The following is a 20769-nucleotide window of genomic DNA, read 5'->3' as shown; positions in this document are numbered from 1 at the left end:
GCTTCTTGTTTTCACTCTATCTTGTGTTATTGTTTATTCGGGCATAAACACGTAACATTAGAATTGGGCGCTCGTCGGATTATTTTGAATGTTGGGTAAAATATTTCAGAAAACTTTGTTGTTGTTTTTTTAAAATTTAAATTCCACTAGTTTTTGGAAACTTTAGTGAAGTCGGCAAGCTTTTTCTAAAATGTCATCAACGGTAGAGATTTTTTTATTTTATCTAGGAGTGGTTGGAAATTTTGAAAACAAAAGTACGGCTAAAAAAATTGGAATTAGAGATAAGACAGGTTCAGTTTCAGTTCGAGAAGATACAAATGGAAAGAGACATGGAAGTAAGACGAATGCAATTTCAGAAAGAGAGAGGTGAAAGACAAATACAGTTTCAGAAAGGGATGGAAATAAGACGATTGGAGTTGAAAAAACAGTGAGGAGAGAGAAAGAAAAGTGCAGTCTCAAGAGGAAGAAAAAGAGAGAAGGAGATTGAATTTAAAATTCGAATAAAAGAATTAGAGCTAGCAAAGGAAAAATACTCCCTACTTTTGATGTTTCAAGAAATGTCAAGTTAGTACCTCCTTTTCTGGAAGAAGAAGCAGACAGATAGTTTCTTCGTTTTAAAAGTATTACTGAGAGCTTTAAGAGGCCAAGAGAGCACTGGACTCTGTTATTATAATTCATATGTTACGTATTTAGGCTCGAATAAACAGCAACACAAGAAAGAGTGAAAACAACAAGCTTTCAAAAATGTAACAATTTATTCCCCTGAAAAAATACTGTAAAAAAAAGAAAATATTAGAACTTACGGTTTTAAGAATCAAATCCAAAAATAATCCAAGAATATTCCATGAATAAAATTTTAGAAGTCCTAATAATAAAATGTTATAATGATTTCAAGTTCTAGTCCCAATGAAGAATCCAAGATGGAAGGCGATGACATATGCTGTCTGTATCCTGTTCAATGTTGTTGTGTACAGTTCCTTTTAGAAACACAAGAAATAATCAGGTGTTTAAATTAATGAAATTTCTTTGTTCAAGAATTATGCATGAGCACTCAAAAATATTTCCAAAAATAAACAACAAATTAATCCTTTTGAATCCAGATAACTTGAATAAATATTAAAATGTAATTCCAAAGTGATACAAGAAAATAAACACCTTTACGCCCCAGTGTTTAGAAGCCAGACTGAGATCTCTCTCTCTCTCTAAGCATCACTATTAAAACTAAGTAATGCGAAATTTCGTAAATGCTTAATTGCGAAGTGGAGTATAACATGATCATGTTTACATATAAAAAATCACATAACCCCAGTATGACCGTGATAAAAAATCAATCATTTTACTCTGAGAGAAACCTTTTTACTTCACTAAAGACTATTTACAAGTTGAGGGTCACGTAACCAGCATGACCTTGATCTCAACCTTATTATTCCCACAATGAAAATAAATGTTTTAAAGCTGACAAACAAACAATAATGTTAAAATAAATATGAATTAAATCAGATATATGTAACACAATGGGTACTCACTGGTAAAACTATTGATATTTACAATTCACTGTCACTGGAACAGGGTGCTGACTATGATAAAGTTAACGACTATATCTTGATGGGTTATGAGTTAGTGCCTGAGGCTTATCAACAAATATTCAGAAACTAGTTTTTAAAAAAGATGCTTACCAGGCCTATGTCAAATTTGCATGGGATAAAGCACAACAATTTGATAGGTGGTGCTCTTCTAGAAAGGTTAATAAAGATTATGAGAGTCTCAGACAACTAATATTGGTTCAAGAGTTTAAGAACTGTGTCCATAGTGACATTATAATATATCTTAATGAGCATAAGATCGAAACCTTGGAAGATGCTGCTCATGCTTATAAAGTTTCTTTTGTAAATATGACTTCTACTCAACAGTTTTCTGGCAGAAAAGTATTTCAGCCTAATAAAAGCCCTTCTAAATGACAAACTGGCAAAGCTTCAGATAAGCTTGACTCAAGATCCTTGTCACTTACTACGTGTACCTATTGAAAGAAGAATGGGCATGTTATTTCTGATTGCTACAAATTGAAAAATAGGCATGAGAATCGAGACAGACCTATTCCAAATGCTCTTATTTCTAAGAGGTCACGGTCATGTATTGACAGCAATACATTTGTCGGGTCTAATAAACCACAGTCTAATTTTATTATGGAGAAGTATGAACCATTCATATCGAAGGTTTCTATATCACTCTTGGGAGAATCAGCCAATCCTGTCCCTATTAAAATTTTAAGGGACACAGAAGCTTTTCAGTCTTTTATTGTCAGGTACTTTGCCTTTTTTTGAGAAGTCTTCTTCTAATGAGAGTGTTCTTATTTAGGGAGTAGAGTGAAGCTTTGTTACTGTTCCTCTCCATTGTGAAATTTGTCATCAGACAGTCTCAGGACCCATGACAGCCGACACAGTATGTTTTACCCGTTGAGGGCATTCATTTAGTACTAGGCAACAACCTAGCTGGAGACAAGTTTGTGGTAATCCACTTGTAACTGACAAGCTCTGCTTGGATCAGAGAGTCGATCCAATTGAGAAAACAAATCCCTGATTTATTCCCAGCTTGTGCAGTTACCTAAGCTATGGCAAAGAAAGCTGTTGAGAAAGATATTGATAAGGAAAGTATTCCTTTAGCTGGCACATATATTGGTCAGGCTTTTGATAAGGTCACTTTTACTCCTTGTTAGGATCAATCAAAGGGTTTTGATCGCAGTGATGGATGATTACCAGTAGCTCTCATTCTCTCAGGCTATATAGTATTTCTAAAGATATTTTGAACAAAATCTAAACAATTAAGAAATTGTTATTCTGCATCCCACCTGTCTGTATGATATATATATATATATATATATATATATATATATATATATATATATATATATATATATATATATATATATATATATATATATATATATATATATATATATATATATATATATCTGTACATGATTTCTTTTTCTTTCAATTGTTTGAATATACTACAGTGATAATTTCAAAGGCCACCTTTTGAGGGTGGGAGTATTCAGTGCCATTTATGGTATTCTTGTTAAAATAGTCAATTTTTGTTATTCCAGATGGATACAGTTTATGACAATATCTTGTGGCTGCAACTCCACATATCCTCACAGTTTTGGGTGGATCGCTGTGAAACCGGACACATATTATGGTTGTCATCAAATGATTCGAATGTTGATCAATGATTGCATTCACACTATTTCAGAAGAATTACTGTACATACATACTTCTGTTACCTATTTTGTTCATGCCCAATAACTTGCAATTAGCAATCTTGGTAAGTTGTTTGGGGTAAGAAATTTGTCCCTTTTACAGTCCTCACTCTCCTTGGTTTGTCTAAAGCATTTGACACAATGGATCATGATATATTACTTCACCGTCTCCAGCATGTATTTGGCATTCATGATACAGCCTTACTGTGGTTCAAGTCCTACTTGCTCAAAAGGACACAAATTGTGTCCGCAATTGGAATATACTCCAGCCCAGTTGATCTATGTTGTAGTGTTCCACAGGGGTCTGTTCTTGGACCTGTTCTCTTCATTCTATATGCTTAGTCGCTCTCAAGTATTATAGATCATCATCCAATGTCTCACCAATTGTATCCTGATGACATGGATATATACAAATCTAGCCACCCAACTGAAGTTGATGCTACCATCCAAGGTGTAGAGAGGTGCATTTCTGATGTGAAATCATGTATGATATGTAACAATCTGCAGATGAATGATAATATAAATGAGGCCATTCTGATCACAACACAAAGACTTTCTCATTCACATCCTTTACCTCAAACAATAAATATCAGCATTCCCAACACTAAATTCACACAGTCAGTACAAAACCTAGGTGTTACTCTGGACAGTACTCTCACATTGCACCAACATGTCATAAACATATGCAAGGCTGCATATCTTGAGCTGAGATGCATCAACTCCATTCGCAAATATCTTTCAGTTGATGCCACTAAAACACTTGTCTGTTCATTAGTACTTTCAAGACTGGACTATTGTAACTCACTTTTATCTGGTTCATCTCAATATCTACTCCAAAAATTTCAAAACACAGCTGCTCTGATCATACTTAGAGTACCATGATCAGAGTACACCTCCCTGCTGATCTGTACCCTACACTGGCAATCCATTCGATTCAGAATCAGACTCAAAATGTTTCCTCTGTGCTACATTTCACTGACGGGCTTCAGTCCAACATACCTATCTGACCTCACCCATGTGTACACACCAGCAAGATACACTCCTCTTCTGACGATTGTATACTCATTATTCCCACTGTGAAAATGAAGTCATATGGACAATGTTCTTTTGAATACCAGGGCCCAGCAATGTGGAATGAATTGCCCACTGAATGTAGACACAAAGACACAGTTATGCCATTAAAGAGTGCTCTTAAACCTCACTTATTTTGATTGCGTGAACAAAGTTAAAGACCTAATAATGTTTCCTACATTAAATATTTTCAGCATTTTTTAATGTTTTCTAATTTCATGGGGTTTGTGTTTTGTAATCATATTACTATATGTTTTTTATGTTATAGGTGTTGTCTAATGTTGTAAAGTGCTTAGAGCTTCTAAACGTTAAGCGCTATACAAAGTCCTCATTATTATTATTATTAATAATTTTGGGCTTCAAATGTCAAGGTCACAATGACTGAAAGAATGAAAAATGTCTCAGTAGAAATAATTGTCATTTATACCAGATGCCTTGACCAAACTTTATAAACAGCTTGCATTTGAGGCAAGATAGATACATATTGATTTTGAAGTGAAAAGATTGAAGGTCAAGGTCATATTGACTTTAACAAGAAAAACAGTTTCTGGATGATATATTGGGTCCCTTTTTCACCTACTTTGACCAAGCTTTATGGATGGCTTCTGTTTGAGACAAAGAAGACATATATCAATTTTGAAGTAAAACAGTCTATGGTCAAGATCACAGGGACCGAACTGAAGAAAAAATATTTCAACAAGTTCCATGTCACATGCGCTGACAGAACCTATAGACAATTTGCATTTCAGATGAGGAAGACGTCAACAGAATTTAAGGCTAAAAGGTCAAAGGTCAATGTTAGAGGGAGTCTAGGGAGGAAAAAAGATTTGAAATAATAACTAGAGTCCATGGTCAAGATCACAGGGACCGAATGGAAGAAATAATATTTAAACAAGTTCCATGTCACATGCACTGATGAAACTTTATAGACAATTTGCATTTGAGATGAGGAAGATGCCAATAGAATTTAGGGTTAAAAGGTCAAAGGTCAATGTTAGAAGGAGTCCAGGGAGGAGTTTCTAAACAATAATTAGAGTCATATACAACACACTATATCAAACTTGGTGGATGGCTTGCATCTGAGATAAGAAAGGCACCTATCAGTTTTGGAGTCAATAGCTCAGAGATCGGTGTCACTGAGACTGAAAGAAGAAACCTATTTCTGCAAAATAACTTGATATGGCAGGTGGATAATTTTTCAATTTTTCATTTATGGTTCTCTTGTTAACATAAGTTAGAGCTAGATGAAGTATATGATAGAATCTTTCAGTTTGGATTTCTGTCATGCTTGGTATATATATAATTAAGTGTGCATGTTGACCACTCACTGTACTCTTCTTCTTGACACATATCTTAAGTTTGGCATATTATGTCATGGCATTATACAGCAGTTTGTCTATCCATCAACATTTACTTGTTCAGTCCATAACTTTGTCAAAATTGGAGAGATTTTCATGAAACTTTCACCAAGTATATATCACGTGTGTCAAATACCATAACCATGCCCACCCACCCCTAGACACACACCTCAGTGTTAAGGTGTAGCAAGGGAGAGGGTAGTTCTTCTTGTGTGGCATATAACAATTGAACCACTGAAGATATTTTAATAAAATTTAACTAGGCTATCATTTTTTAACCACTGAGGGTATTTCAGTTAGCCTTTACTCTGGTCCAAAACATATTATATCATCTCTAAGGTCAAGGTCACCAGCAAGTTAAATGTCATGAAATGTATGTATTGTCTACCATTTACAGTTTTATCTTGAAAAATGAATACTCATTTTGATTTATAGGTACTGGGTATGTGCAATATATGACAATACTTGACAGAATAATTAATAACAATAATAATAATAATAATATTTTATTTATAGAGGGTTACTCATTTGTCAAAGACTATTCTCTTTTCAGGACCTCTTAAGGAGAGTATAACAATGTGCATTATATGAAAGATAGCAATAATTACTATTCATTTTAGCATGTTCAGTATTAAAATACTAAATTCCATTTTTTATTAGAAACACATACATGCTCATTATATCTCTTCTTAAATGCTGTAATATTTTAAGCAGATTTTAAAAGAAGTTTAAGCTTGTTCAACAGAACAGTACAAAAGTATTGGAAGCTCCTTTTAAATTGCTCTGTTCTTTGTTTTGGTATTAGAAGGTGTCCATGTGATGTTGATCTCAGCTGTTGTGTTGAAAAAGGCCTGAATAAGTCCTGATGATACTCTATACAAGAACAGCCTTTTATATACAAGAACTGCCTTGTGAGAATCTATCCTTTCATATATTATAAACAATGCTTTTAAGGGATGATCAATAGATGTATCTAAAATTATGCATGCTGCTTGTTTCTGAAGTTTATAAATCCTGTTAAACTGAGATTTAGCACAGTTTCCCTATACAGTCAAACAAGTAGATATGACTTGTAGTATAGACTGAGAGTTTCCATAGGTAAATATTTCTTGATTCTGCTGTGTAGGGCAATACTGGATGACAGTGTTTTACAAAGCTTGTCAATATGGTCATCCCATTGTAAATTATTATCTACAGACACACCTACAATATTTTCATGTTTGACATTTTCGAAATGATGAGTATTTATTGCAAGAGATACTCTGGGCCCCAAACTTGTGTGGCTTTTGTGATATCGCCAAAATCATCATACATTTTGTTTTACCTTCATTAATTACCATCCTACTTTGTTGTGCCCAGTTTTGGACTCTAAAAAGGTCTGTGTTTAATCTATTTTGGATAACTTCACTATCAGAACTAGATGTACTGTATACAAGGTTGCATCTTCTGCAAACAAATCTGTATTTCTGGATTCATTATTTAATAGTAGATCATTGATATAGATAAGAAAGAGGAGAGGGCCTAAATCTGAGCCTTGAGGGACCCCTGAATGATCAGTGCAAGTTTGAGAGCTAATATGGCCAATGTTTAACTGTTGATACCTTTGGTTTAGGTATGATCTAAACCAGTTTAAAGAAGGATTGTCGAACCTGTATCAGTTTAACTTTTCCAGTAGAATTTCATGATCATCAAGCTCAAAGGCTTTCTTAAAGTCAAGGAAATCAATCCCAGTCATATGTCAAATATCCAAGTCTGTCAGCCAAAGCAATTCTTTAAATTTGTGGACAAATACCATCCAAACCAGAGGATTTACATCTACCTTAATGAGCATATCAAAAACATCAGCTTCACTAATATTAGCTACTGAAAAATAATTATCATCAGGAATTTTAGGAATTATAAATGATAGAACAACATTATGTTCAATTGGGCTGTTAGTCTGGTTCTGAATACTCTTACTGAGATGCTTGTGAAGAAATTGTTGAACATTTTCACGATGTCTTGTACAGATGTTGATACATCATCAGTTTGCTTACCCAGTAAGTCTAGGGGGAAACAACTGTTTGTCTTTTCCCTGTTTGTCAATTAGTCTTACTGTGAGAGATGGATTTCAGCAATACTTGCTACATATTACAGTATTTATATGAAAATGTGGATATTAACCAATCATTATGCTTTCATGATTGTTGCAAGACTTACTGCTCATTTTGACTTATGCACTGGAGCATACTAGCCTCACAATTAGTTTTAGTCTCAGCAATACTAGAGTCTTGTCTCATTCATTGAGATAGGGGTTTGTATGCAGGAGAGGTTGAAGTATATGAGTAAATTCCTCACCATTCCTCAAGTTTTAGTTTTTATATTGTTGCTGTTCACATAATTATGTTTTACTTTTGAATACATGAAAAGGTCATACATTTCCTAAGAATAAATTTACCTTTCAATGCTTTACACTAACATTGTGATAAGAACGTTTAACATTTTGTTTACTAAAATCTTGAATTCTGTCCTTTGAATTTGTTGTCATCATGAAATATGAATCTCAGCATTTTGCACATTTCAGATTGTTGCTAACACAAATTCAGGTTTTACTGAAATTCAAAAGTTGTATGGATTAACTATATTCTTCAACAATATTTGTGCCATGGTCTAAGGTAGTGTAGCATTTTGTCCATTTGCTTGTTTCTTCATTGCTTGATTCATTGGTTAATAGGTTCATTATTTTATTCATTTATCAGACATTTTTATGTCATCTTTATCACGGACCATTCTTTGTCCAGTTTTAACTCATCAAAACTAATATGTGAATGAATCCCAGTAAGACTAATTCACAAAAAAATGGTCATTGTGGTCTACTTTTGATGCATGAGTAATTGATATATTTTTAAAGATCTGTATGTTGCAGAGTCCACTTCTTGGACATTATTTTGCATACACATTAAAACTAGTCTCTGGATGATTCTTAAAAAGAGTATCCTATCCATAAAGAGTAGGGTTTTTACATGCATGATTAAATTCTTTTATTTTCAGAGGTTTATATGCTGCAGCATACATACTGTATACCCTATTGCCTTCATTCATCAAAATTGGTATGTGGATGCATCATATAAAATGTAGGTCAAAGTGCCTTATTCGTCTTTGCTTTAGTGACGTATTTACTTTGAAGGTTTGTTGTTTGTACAATCTTTACTCAAATGCTTGACACTTCACTGATATCCAAAATGAGTCAATGTCCAAGTCCACAGTCAGTATCTACCATATTGTTTTTCAGACAAAGGTTCTACCTGGAGTGTATAATAATGTTACTGCAAAGTTAAGAAAATATCATTAGAATCTAATTTTGAGTTTAACAAAAATTAAATTTCAAACACAATCATTATCAAGCATAATGTTTAATCTGGATGGTTTTGAATTGTACTAAATTACAAATGCTGAAGATGGTATAGCTTCTTTAATATAGAACTTTGCAGTGTAAAAGAAAACATCGGTATTTAAGATATATATATATATATATATATATATATATATATATATATATATATATATATATATACATACACACATACATACAACAATCCTGAAGGTCTGGCTGCTAAAAGTCAAAATATCAAGCATGGGAACAAATAAAATGGGATTTAAAAAATACTGTAAATTTGAACGAATTTTAACTAAACAATGTACCCAACCATTACACAAGCAAGCAATTAACAGAGTGTCCATGATATAGCTTGTGTTGATTACGTGGATGTCCAGTGGTAGGCAGACATTGTTGACATGAATATTTGCAGAAATTACAACGACGGTGGATACGAATACATTTTTGAAAGTAAAAGATGTATTCTCAAAATATGCCTGGGCTAAGACACGTTAATTGGGGAAAGGTGAAATTACATGCATGATATCTTACAATATACAATGACTAAAAATTTATAAATTTTGACAAGGAGGAAATGTTTCTTAATAGGAAAGTGAACGGTTGTTGAAAAAGAAAAATAAATGATTATGTTTTCAACTTACTGAGACACAAAGAGGATATGTTGTTGAAAGTTTAACATAACCCTTAAAACAAGAATGTGCAAGTATTTTACTCAGAATGGAATCAAACAATAGGTTAGTCTTTCACCAACTATAGTTGATTGATATATACCATTAATTACATTTCGATAATAATAACTCCAGTTAAAGCAAGCAAGATCAAACATATAGATTATTATATTTGTCTACCTGCGGGCAGATACATTTGGAATGTAATTTTTTATTTTAAAGTGACCTAAAATCATGGCAAAGGGATATCATTGCAACATTACAAAGGAAATATTTAAGATAAGGAAGGTAATTTGAGGGGATCCATTTGTTTACCAAATTGAAGACCTGAAGGGAAAGAATATAGAACATATGCTTTGCAAATTAGAGTTATCTCTATACGATAAACGAGATGAAATATTGAAAGTTTTTAAAAAAATATTAAATAACAAAAGAATGAACGGCAAAATATGTATGCGCAAAAGTAATGTGATGTAACAGATGTATGGGAAAAAGTTGCAACAAAAATCAAATGTCTAAAGCATATATGTAAAATAACGGTGACAATATGGTACACATGAAACATGTGTTAAGGTCACAACTCTTGATATATTAATGTGCTAGCAGATATTAAATGCGACCACAGGAAAGGAATGTAAGGAGTTAGCATTCTAAATAAGAAGTTAATTCCGTCTTTTTTATGAATAAAAAAATCTGAAAAATATAAATATAATGCTAATGACTTCAAGTTACTTTACGAGGTAGTGAACAAAATAATGGGCAATAAAAATCACGTGTTGATGCAATTATGGTGACATTTAAACTTTTTTCACATTTTTTAAAGGTATAGCAATCATACTAAATACAAAATCACCTATACAATTTTTCTGAACAAACTTTTTCTATGTAATTTTAATGCTCCTATAAAACCACCAGTTAGCAAGAATAGCCTAACAATTAACAAACATCAGTAGATAGGGAGGAGTATTTATGAATAAATGATCCATGAAGTATAAAAAAAAAAAAACAATACACCTCTAACATTGTGTAGAAATACAGACTCTAAAGATAGTGTTTCCCCAATTTTGAGTGGACATTTAAATTGAAACTAAACCATATAAATAGATGGTATAGTCTATATGTAAGCTTTAACCAGTTGTAAAATCGTAAAATGCATCAGAGAAAAATTGAGAGAAATCGGAGAAACGAAATACAAAGTACCAGAAATGCACAGATTGTGTAACAAAGTGATCGCAATAGTATAACAATAGAGGAAATGATAGGACTTGAAATAGAAATCAACAGAAAATTACACACAAATCTGCAAAAACGGTAAATAGAGACATGCATGCACACTGATCTTATACTTATATTGCATCTCAAACATTTTACGAGATACTAATTGACTACAATGAAAATAAATATCTTCACATACAAGTCATTATGCAGGTTTGATTACTGTACCTCTAAACTTTGCAATGACGACTGTATGAAAAGGAACAGATGACAGTGTGACACGATATTTAGCTGAATCAACAAAACTTGACGGTATGGATGTCAAAATCTCGTTCAGATATATAATATTGGAATTTTTCAAATAAAAATATGTCATAATTAGTCACATCAGTATGGAAACGTATTTCAAGAAGATGAAACTTTTCTGAATGTAATATACCTTGACCTGATGATGAGCCATACAAATCAAATAACAACAGTAAATTTCATATGCAACAGACACGACTGTGGATACCTCAAGAAAAAAACAAAATATAGTTGGTTGATAGTGCAAAACGCGGAGTACCTCATATTGTTTATAAGAGAAAACAAAAAACCCAATCATATCGGTTAAATGTGTACGCTTCTTTTTATTATCGAGTATTAATATAACATGAACATAATTAATTTTGACAAGGAGAATGTGATTAAACCACGACATGTTTTTTATTACCACATTGCCATGATATGATCATAAAGCCCACAGGTCGTAGTAAAATCAACCTGTTCATGAACATGCTGCTGAACAACGGATTAAAATACGACACCGTCACAGTGTATACACTGAACTGTGGTCAGTGCATGATTACCTCACGTTATCAGATTTTAATGAAAAGCTTAAACGCTCTGCTGGACCCTATGATATGATCACGATAAATGAACCTGAGGAGATCATTCTGATGGAGCATCTTGAATATGAACAAGATTTTGATCGTCAGAATATGAACAAGATTAGCGAGTAACTTCTGCTATCCGCAATAAACGCTGCAACACGATATACCTCGCACGATTGTATTATGACGTTCCTAAATACATCAGGCGTAACACTGGTTGTTTTGTGCCCTTTTCGAAATTGAACAATGGCGATGTAGACTCAATAGTGCGGGATTATTGTAGGACCATCTCAGCAGCGGAATTAAAACGAGCTTATCACGAAGTGACGCCTACCCAGCATGATTTTCTCGTGCGTCATAGGGTGCCCAAGAGGTCTCCGAAATATACCGACGTGGTTTTGATGGTTTTTACATCCCTGAGATGGCGCAGGGTTTTATCCAACACAAAAGTATATACCACAATGCTGTTTGTCAAAGTCAGTTCACCTGGAAAATGATCAGAGTTGATAAATGCATTTCTTGAGAAGCGCCAATCAATACAACAGCGTATTTTACAACAACGGGTTCATGAACAGGAGATTCATCGTGATGTCGTTGTGCTGATATTTAGACCCGTGACGACAGCGATCACTGAATTGGCAACATAACATGATAAACATCTGGATAAGATTATCAGCGAAATAAATTAGCAGAAAATAATGAAGAACATCTTCAAAGCAATCGGTAAGGCTGAAATTGACCAAAACAACTATTCCGACACGCTTGCAGGGAAAAAAGAAAAACATCAGGAGAGTTTTTATTATTTTCATGATAAGATCCTTCCGGAAATTCTCAATTTAAGATCCAAAAGAAACAAATCTAACGAGGATTACAAACAGTTAGCGGGCATATAATCAGCCTGATGATTTTATCCATGAGTATGATGAACTTGCCAAAATAAGTTTCCATTGCCGATAATTTATGTGATATAAAACGAGACCGAGACGGTATTGGTTCAGTGTTGGATTTAAGAAGAAAACAATGTATGTGTGTGTGTGTGTGTGTGTGTGGTTTGGATTTGGGATTATTTACGTTGCTATGTATATGTAATTTAATCATTTCTGTTAGTTTAATTTTTTATTCCATTACATGTTATTGTAATGTAATATTGTTTACTGGACTTGATTTTTTTCTCAGAATTAAGTTCAGTTCTGTTTGATTTGATTTATTTTTATTCATTTCATGTATGTAAATACCTAATAATAGAAACTTTGTATCTAGTTGCTGACATTAAAATCTGTGACAGTTTTGGTAAACAACCTTTTTATTTTTATTTTCATTCTTTCGCAGAGTAAGAAACATTTAGTTGAGTCAAGGTCATGCCTGAAACATGACGAGAGGCACGTGCTAATTCGTAAACAAACTTCTATTTTTTCCAGTAGGACGAACTCTTGACCCCCCATCCGGGAATCTGTTTTGTGTTTAAGTTAGTTTTATAACTGATGTTATAATAAGAGTTCTATCAGTCATGCCTTAACACTTGAAACGTGAAGTTGTTTTATGTTGTGTCCAGTTTTGGACTGGATTGTTATTTTCTTCAACTTGTTGAATTTCATGTGATTGTTTTCCCTGGAAATACTAAAGTGCTCTAAATTACTTCTTGCACAAAGACATTTACCGAAATTTATACAGAATACAAAAACTGGAATAATATTTTCTGTGATTCAACAAGAGACTGTTGACACATCAGTAAAACGCTGACTATTGCATACGTTATCGCCTTCCATCTTGGATTTTGATCAGGATTTGAATTGTGATGCATTTAGAAATTTTCATTTGTAGGACTTGTGTTTTAATTCTTGGATTACAATTTGGATTTAATTCGCAATACCGTAAGAACTTTTTTCTTATTATTTTTTTACTTTGTAGTATAGGGAAATAAATTATTTGTTAAATTTTACAAAGCTTGTTCCCTTCACTCTTTTCTGTTACTTGTTTTAAGAGCATAGACTCGTAACAAAGTAGCTTTAAAATTTTCAGTCATATCGCTACGATGTCTACAGTGTGGCGGTTTATAGTAACGTCTAACACTGGGGCATCATGCAACAGACATGTAGCACCATGTTTCACCCAGTCACATTTTCCTGACACCAGCCGACTAGTCCTAACACTAACCACTTAATGCTGACGCCTAGCGATGAAGCTAATTAGTACCAATTTTATAAGTATATGGTATGACTCGGCGGGGGTTATAAACCGCGACCTTTCGCATCCGAGGCGGACGCACTAACGACTAGGACACCAGAACGGTCTAAGAAAACAATGAAACAAAACTAAAAAGGCGATGCTGAGTGAGAAGGAAGCAGTATCAAGTACTACAAATCCCCAAATGAGTTTGTCCAAAGATTAAAATTAATATCCGCCAAAAAATTCGCCCGTAACACTTGACTGGAAATCAATAACGAAATCGTATATATACTAGATCGTTTAGCGGCATTAGCAGTGATGTCACATGAGGATTATCGTGTGCTTCGTCACGATTTAAAGAACTAAAATTCACCGTGAGTTAAGCTCACTGGAGTTTGCTGACTGCCTATGGTTTACATTTTTATTCATACCTGAAATTGGCTTAATAATGCTAACACAAGCGATAATTTTACGAGTACGAAATCGTGTTGATCGCCGTGGAAATCTGGAAGGTGTTTCATAACGTGACCGCGCACAAAAACGTTTTCCGGTACGGTGTTGGTATCGACGATACCACAAGTACTGTTGTAGGCCTTTAATGCAGGCACCACTGACACTTTTTACAGGCTTGCGGTTGCCCCCGGGGCGTATAACGTGACCGCCACCGGTGCGGCAATCAGAAAATAACTGATATTTACCATAATGTAAATAACATTAAAATGGAGCCTAATTATTCCATGTTAAAAACCCCGATCAAGATCACAGGGAGGTAAAGCAGATAATTTTATCAGGTCGATTCTCGGGTTTACGCAGCGTCAAATGGTTTCCAGTGGTACTGAGAGAAATACCGCGGTCACCGAAGGAAACTCCCCGGTGAAAATCAGCAGCGGGGACAGCTTACTCATCCACTGTTCGATCGCCGAAGGATCATACGACACCCGTGGTGGTTTCAACAGGGTGATTTATAGTGTTTAATCCAATAAACCCCCTAGTGAGTTAATGACAGTACAACTTTTTCCGCTGATGTACTATCTGATGAAGATCTTCGCCAAAACCATGTCAATCACCGACCACGTTGGACATTCTGCAGATTTTAATAACGTTTTATTTTCATTTGCGGCAAATGTATCTTGCCACAGGCGAGGTGTAACTTTCCCAAGCAGGTACAAGCACGATGTGGAATGTGCTAGTACTTCCTGCACACCGCTGACGGATTTTAACCCTGATACAGTTCCAGTGTTTACAAAACATGTAACTCAATTGTATAAAAGATGAGACCAAGGAAAAGTCAACGGCAAAAATCCATAAGATGGCTTTGGTCGATGTTATTCTCCAAGACCACCTCAGCGTTATCAGGATTAGCCAGAAAAGTAGCACCTATCGTAATATAAGCATCAAAAGTATCAGCGACCGCAGTGGAGTCTTCCGCTGTAAAAGCAGTCTGAGATAAAATTGCAGAAGCGGTTAAGGATCAGCGAGCAAGCTCACCGCCCCCATTAAAAGAGGCGATACAGAAATAGACCAATCATTTCCAATTGAGCGTGTAATGACCGCTACTAAAAAACCAAAGCTGTCTCAATTTGAACAAAAAATCATGCATGACCTGGATTCTTCAGCTAACATTGCTGCCACCGTCGGTAAACCGACGATTGAATGCAGAATGTCCTCAGTGATGATCGGAACCGGATTAGCACACGTACCTTGACGATATATTAGTCGTCGTGCTGGCTGAGATTTTGTATGTAACCACACAATATAATAATACTGTCTCAGTACACTCCGGATTATTTTAAAACTTTCCATCCCATCGATCCCAACGATGAGTCCACGAATGAATATGAATACATCGAGCACCTCGACCGGGATTATCATGAAATCAACAAACAAGGATTGAGTATGTTTGAAATCCAAGACGAGTATGTTTATTTATTGTGCTTACGGGTTTTATTGAGATCCGTGGAAAACTACAGAAGTTAGCGGTACCATCAGACAAATTTTACGCTGACACTGACATCGTATTGGTCAACAACGGTTAGAGTTTATTTGAATCCAGGACACACAAGCTCAACTACCAAGTCGTGAAGGAAATTAAGGAAGTTCCCGTAATTAGCATGATCAAGCATCTAGTGATGGTCAGCGATGATTTTAGTCGAAGCACCGCCACCAACATGTGGGAGTTTAAAGACAAAGCCACTGGTGCTGCTGTATCCAGAGATATCAATGCATCCGCGGTAATACTACTTGATGATGATCCGGTGTTTCCTACTGATGATACTGCTGATAACACAGGCAACGACGGAAGAGTTACAGCAATTTGCGCCCTTATTCTCAATTTAATCAGAACCGCGTTTAATGGGTACAAAAACGCTGATGGATTTGCCACACGACAGGCACTAACCGATGACGGACATTAAATTTGCATGTTTGTCCCACTGAATTCCGTTTTCGGATTTTGTTACGATGTCAGCACTGTCATTCTTGAAGTCAAACACACGATCAAGTTCAAACGTAACCGCCACGCGGATTATCTCCATTTGGCACATGGTGTTGGGGTTGGGTAGTTTGTGTTTACAGGGATTTCGTTAGAGATCCCTAAAATCAGACCATCTCATTGCTTGAGAATGAACTTGAAAACCTCAAATGGAAGTTTTCCAAGTGTGTGTATTTAGTATTTAGATATTTAAAGCAGCCACACGAATTTAGACGCGTCCTTTAAAAGTTTAAGGAAACTAATGTAACATGGCGAATCACCGCCAAAGCGGGGACAGGACAGCACATAATTTGTTTTATCTTGTTTCAAAAAACGTGCAGGGTAACAATCAGGAGTTAAATAATATGATATTTGATTATTTAAACTTATAACAAATCCATGTCAGAATCGACAGTCGGCAATATCCCGAGCAGGATCTCGAGTACAATTACGCTTACTCTACTAGGAACTATTCACATGCGTACATGATGTTCGTCGAGGAGTTGTAAATATACCAGGACACTGATACGGTTAAGCAATCATCATCAGTCTCGTAGTCTGATAGACTATTGAGGCACCGCACAAGACCGAAAAAAACAGCTTCCTCCATTCCTCTCGATTTTCCGTCTTTCTCAGTGAATCTCTCAATGTCAAGCCTGTCCACTCTCGAATGTTATCTTCCCACCTCTTTTTGCCTGCCTCTCCTTCTTCTTCCTTGTACAGTGCCTTGTAGGAGTGTCTTGGCAAGTCCTGGTGATCGTGAGACATGCACATACCACTGCAATTTACGTTTATTCGCTGTGATCGGGAGGTCATCGTGAGGCCCAATGCCTTGTATTATCCTTTGCCGTATTTCTTCATTGGTGACATGGTCTTTGTATGTGACGCCGAGGATCTTTCGGAAACATCTTATCTCTGTGGCCAGTATCGTTTTCTCTAAGTCAGCTGTTATGGTCCATGATTCGCAGGCGTAGAGAAATACGGAGACCACCAGTGAGTGTATCAGTCTGACTTTTGAACTGAGTGCGATGTTTTTGTCGTTCCAGATGGGCTTAGTTTTTGTTAGCCCTGCGGTTTTCTGTGCAATCCTGGAGAGTATTTTGGGCCTAGATCCTTCATATGTTACAGTTGCCCCCATATACTTGAAGCTGTGGACTGTTTCTAGCTTCGTACCTTGGCCCTGGTGTCAGTGCTGATGCCCTTGGTGTTGTTGGTCATCATTTTGGTCTTCTCTGCACTGATTACAATGCCGTAGGCTGCAGAGGATTTGTCTAGGCTTTCTACTACGCTAGTTAATTCTTGCTCATCTGCTAGTCCATAAAGGTCGTCGGGAAGACGTAAGTTGGTGATTGTTCTTCCTCCGATGCTGACCGTCCCTTCATGCCTTTCAAGCGCGTCTGACATGATTCTCTCCATAAATAGGTTGAATAGTGTGGGAGAGATTAGACAGCCTTGTCTGACTACTATAGACGATCCATATAATCATGGTAACATGCTAGTAACAGATACACATTATCACGCTTATGCGTTGCTGACCGCTAATCGGTTTTTCACTCTCGATGCAATGTCAGGTTAGATGACCGTAGTCACCTAAGATGACCAGTGATTTAAATCACTTAATCTAGTTTTAAACTACCAGAAATCTAATTTGACACCATAGAACGGAGTCCTCAGGGTCTAAATAAAAACTCAGGAGCGGTGCGCGAACGCGCTCAAGCGGAGGATTATTTCTTCCTGAGACAGTATATCGCTAAGTAATTTTGATATCGATAAGGCGTTGTCGGACATATCATTGTTTGATATCGTATTTTCAAAGGATCAGTTACCAATGCCCAGTGCACACGGCACGAAACTTGCGGAAAGTAAGCTTGCACGACGGTGCTGCGTCGTAATCATCGAGACGTTGGGTTTGCGTTTATCACGGTAAGGACTCTCCCGATGTAGGGCAATTTGACTCTTTTTGATTACCTTTAGGTGAGTACATACTAGTGTATAATTCCATCCAAATTCAGCACGTCGACAGTAACGCATGTAGATTGTATTGGTTTTATTATATCCGGTCACGCAGCATTGGTGTTTCCTCGATTTACATGTTGTTGTTGTTTAAGCAGCATTCGACACTGGAGAATGACACTATAGTACAACGCGCGTTGACAGAAAACCATGTTTTATGTAAACCATAGTATAGCGAGAAAACTGACTGAAATATACTGCATGAGTTGTAAAACGTTTACCAAAAACGCTGATGAACAACTGAACAAGTCGGGAAATGACCCCATTATCATCAAAGCGAATTAGGCGGTGTGTGGTAAAACAAATTAAAATGTAATCCCGGTACGATCAAGCACACCGTGACCAGTGGGTGCATACCCAGTGCTCATGGGGCATCGAACTAATAATAGTCGTCGATGATTACAGTAAATCCCGTGCAGATAACTAAAATTAAAGATTTAAAAACATATGACTAAACGGTTTAACATAAAGGTTTAAAACAATGTACGTGGCGGTTGGACGTTACCTGGTCACGAATACACAGGACAATATAATTCTCTAGACAAGCAGCTTGACGTGAATTATCGACCGTTACCAGGGCAAGAACCTTAAAATTAGGTTGATGCCACCGCGATGAGGCAAGATATCTTTTACAGCGATCATCCTGATGACAAATTAGGTTGTGACCGCATAATGTTAGCCGAACTCAGGGCGATAAAACCCAGTGGACTGTGAGCATATTGATAAAACGTTTGTACGTACCATCATTGGCGCTAAGAATAGACTTGGCGTTGGCACACACCGAATCGTGGATAAAAGAAAGCGCACTCGTTTGGGCAAGCCGCAGTCATCACCAATGGAGTGGATGATATTCACGCGTTGATCTTGTGGACATCAGTAAGTTTTCAAAGGACAGTGATGGATATAAACATTTGCTAAAACACCATAGACGTGCAGTGGCGTCGCTAGGGGGTGCGGGGGGGGGGGGGAGGCGGACCTCACCGGGTGACACCATTTCGAGGACTGACACCAAAATGAAAAATTGCAAATTTTACAGAGCACACACTGCTCGGTCTAGTCGGATTTCATAAGCGGATAACCGATCTTAGTTAAATACATGACTAGCAGGCACAGCAGTGGCGTCGCTAGGGGAATGCGGGGTGTGTGGACTGCACCGGGTGACACCATCAGAGGGGGTGACACCAAAATGACATTACTAAGGATTCTGTATGGTCTGTTACGGAAGGAGGACCATGGGGGGTGACACCATGAGCTACCGCACTGGGTGACACCAACCCGAGTGACGCCACTGTAGACGTGTACAGCAAATTTGCACGGAGTATTCCTCTCAAAAATAAAATTGGAGTGGCCATCAGAGACGCATTTGAGTCAGTAGAGATTAACCCGAATAAATTCTGGGTGGATAACGGCGGAGAATTTTATAATAAAATATTCTAGGACTGGTTATCCTCGAGTGGAATACATATGTACTCAACGCATAATCAGGGTAGATCGGTGTCGTCGAGTATTCAACAGGGTATTAAAACTAAAACGTGGACGCATTTTACGGCGAGTGGCAATGTGCGGTACATAGACGTGTTACCTGGCATTGTATCTGAGTACAATAGCACCAAGCAACGCAGTATTAAAATGACCCCTACTCAAACATGGGAACAAAATAATAAGGATGCTGTAACAAAGGCACTTTATCGACAAAGTCAGTTTCGAGTAGAGGATTGTGTTAGGTTTCTAAAGTAAAACGTACGTTCTAAAAAATGATTTACACAGAATTGGACAGAAGATGTTTCACGGCTAGCAGAGTGTTAAATACTATTCGGTGATATATGCGATCATAGACCAGCGCAAAGAACCCATACTAAGGTCATTTTACGAGGAGGAGTTGTCAAAGACCACGAATGATGTAAACATACCGAGAAGGTGTTAGCGCAGAGTGGTAAACACTCGCTGGTCAAAATAATTGTATACCCTGATGAATTTAACTCGCGGATTATTAGCGCTGATATTCAGCAATAATCTCATTGTTGACCCGTTCATATTCTTCTAAAACTCGCTTTCTGGCCACTGGTTTACAGGAATAAGTGCAATCGTGTAACCCCATCTTGTCAAATATTTTTTTAAATATAAAATCAACTTTGATAATTTTTTTCTGCCAGGAATAGATCTTCCAATGAAAATTCTGAACATGTCAAATCTCACTCGGTCCTCATACGACAAGTTAAATTTGGCGAGTTTATTTCGTATTGTACTTGGGCGCGTATCTCTGTTGTGGTCTGTAATACAAGTGCTGGCGTTCTACCTGATGTC

The sequence above is a fragment of the Sinohyriopsis cumingii genome, chromosome 10 (assembly GCF_028554795.1).
Source record: "Sinohyriopsis cumingii isolate HCF-2022 chromosome 10, ASM2855479v2, whole genome shotgun sequence".
Classification (NCBI taxonomy): Eukaryota; Metazoa; Mollusca; class Bivalvia; order Unionida; family Unionidae; genus Sinohyriopsis; species Sinohyriopsis cumingii.
This window is presented reverse-complemented; position numbering follows the sequence as displayed.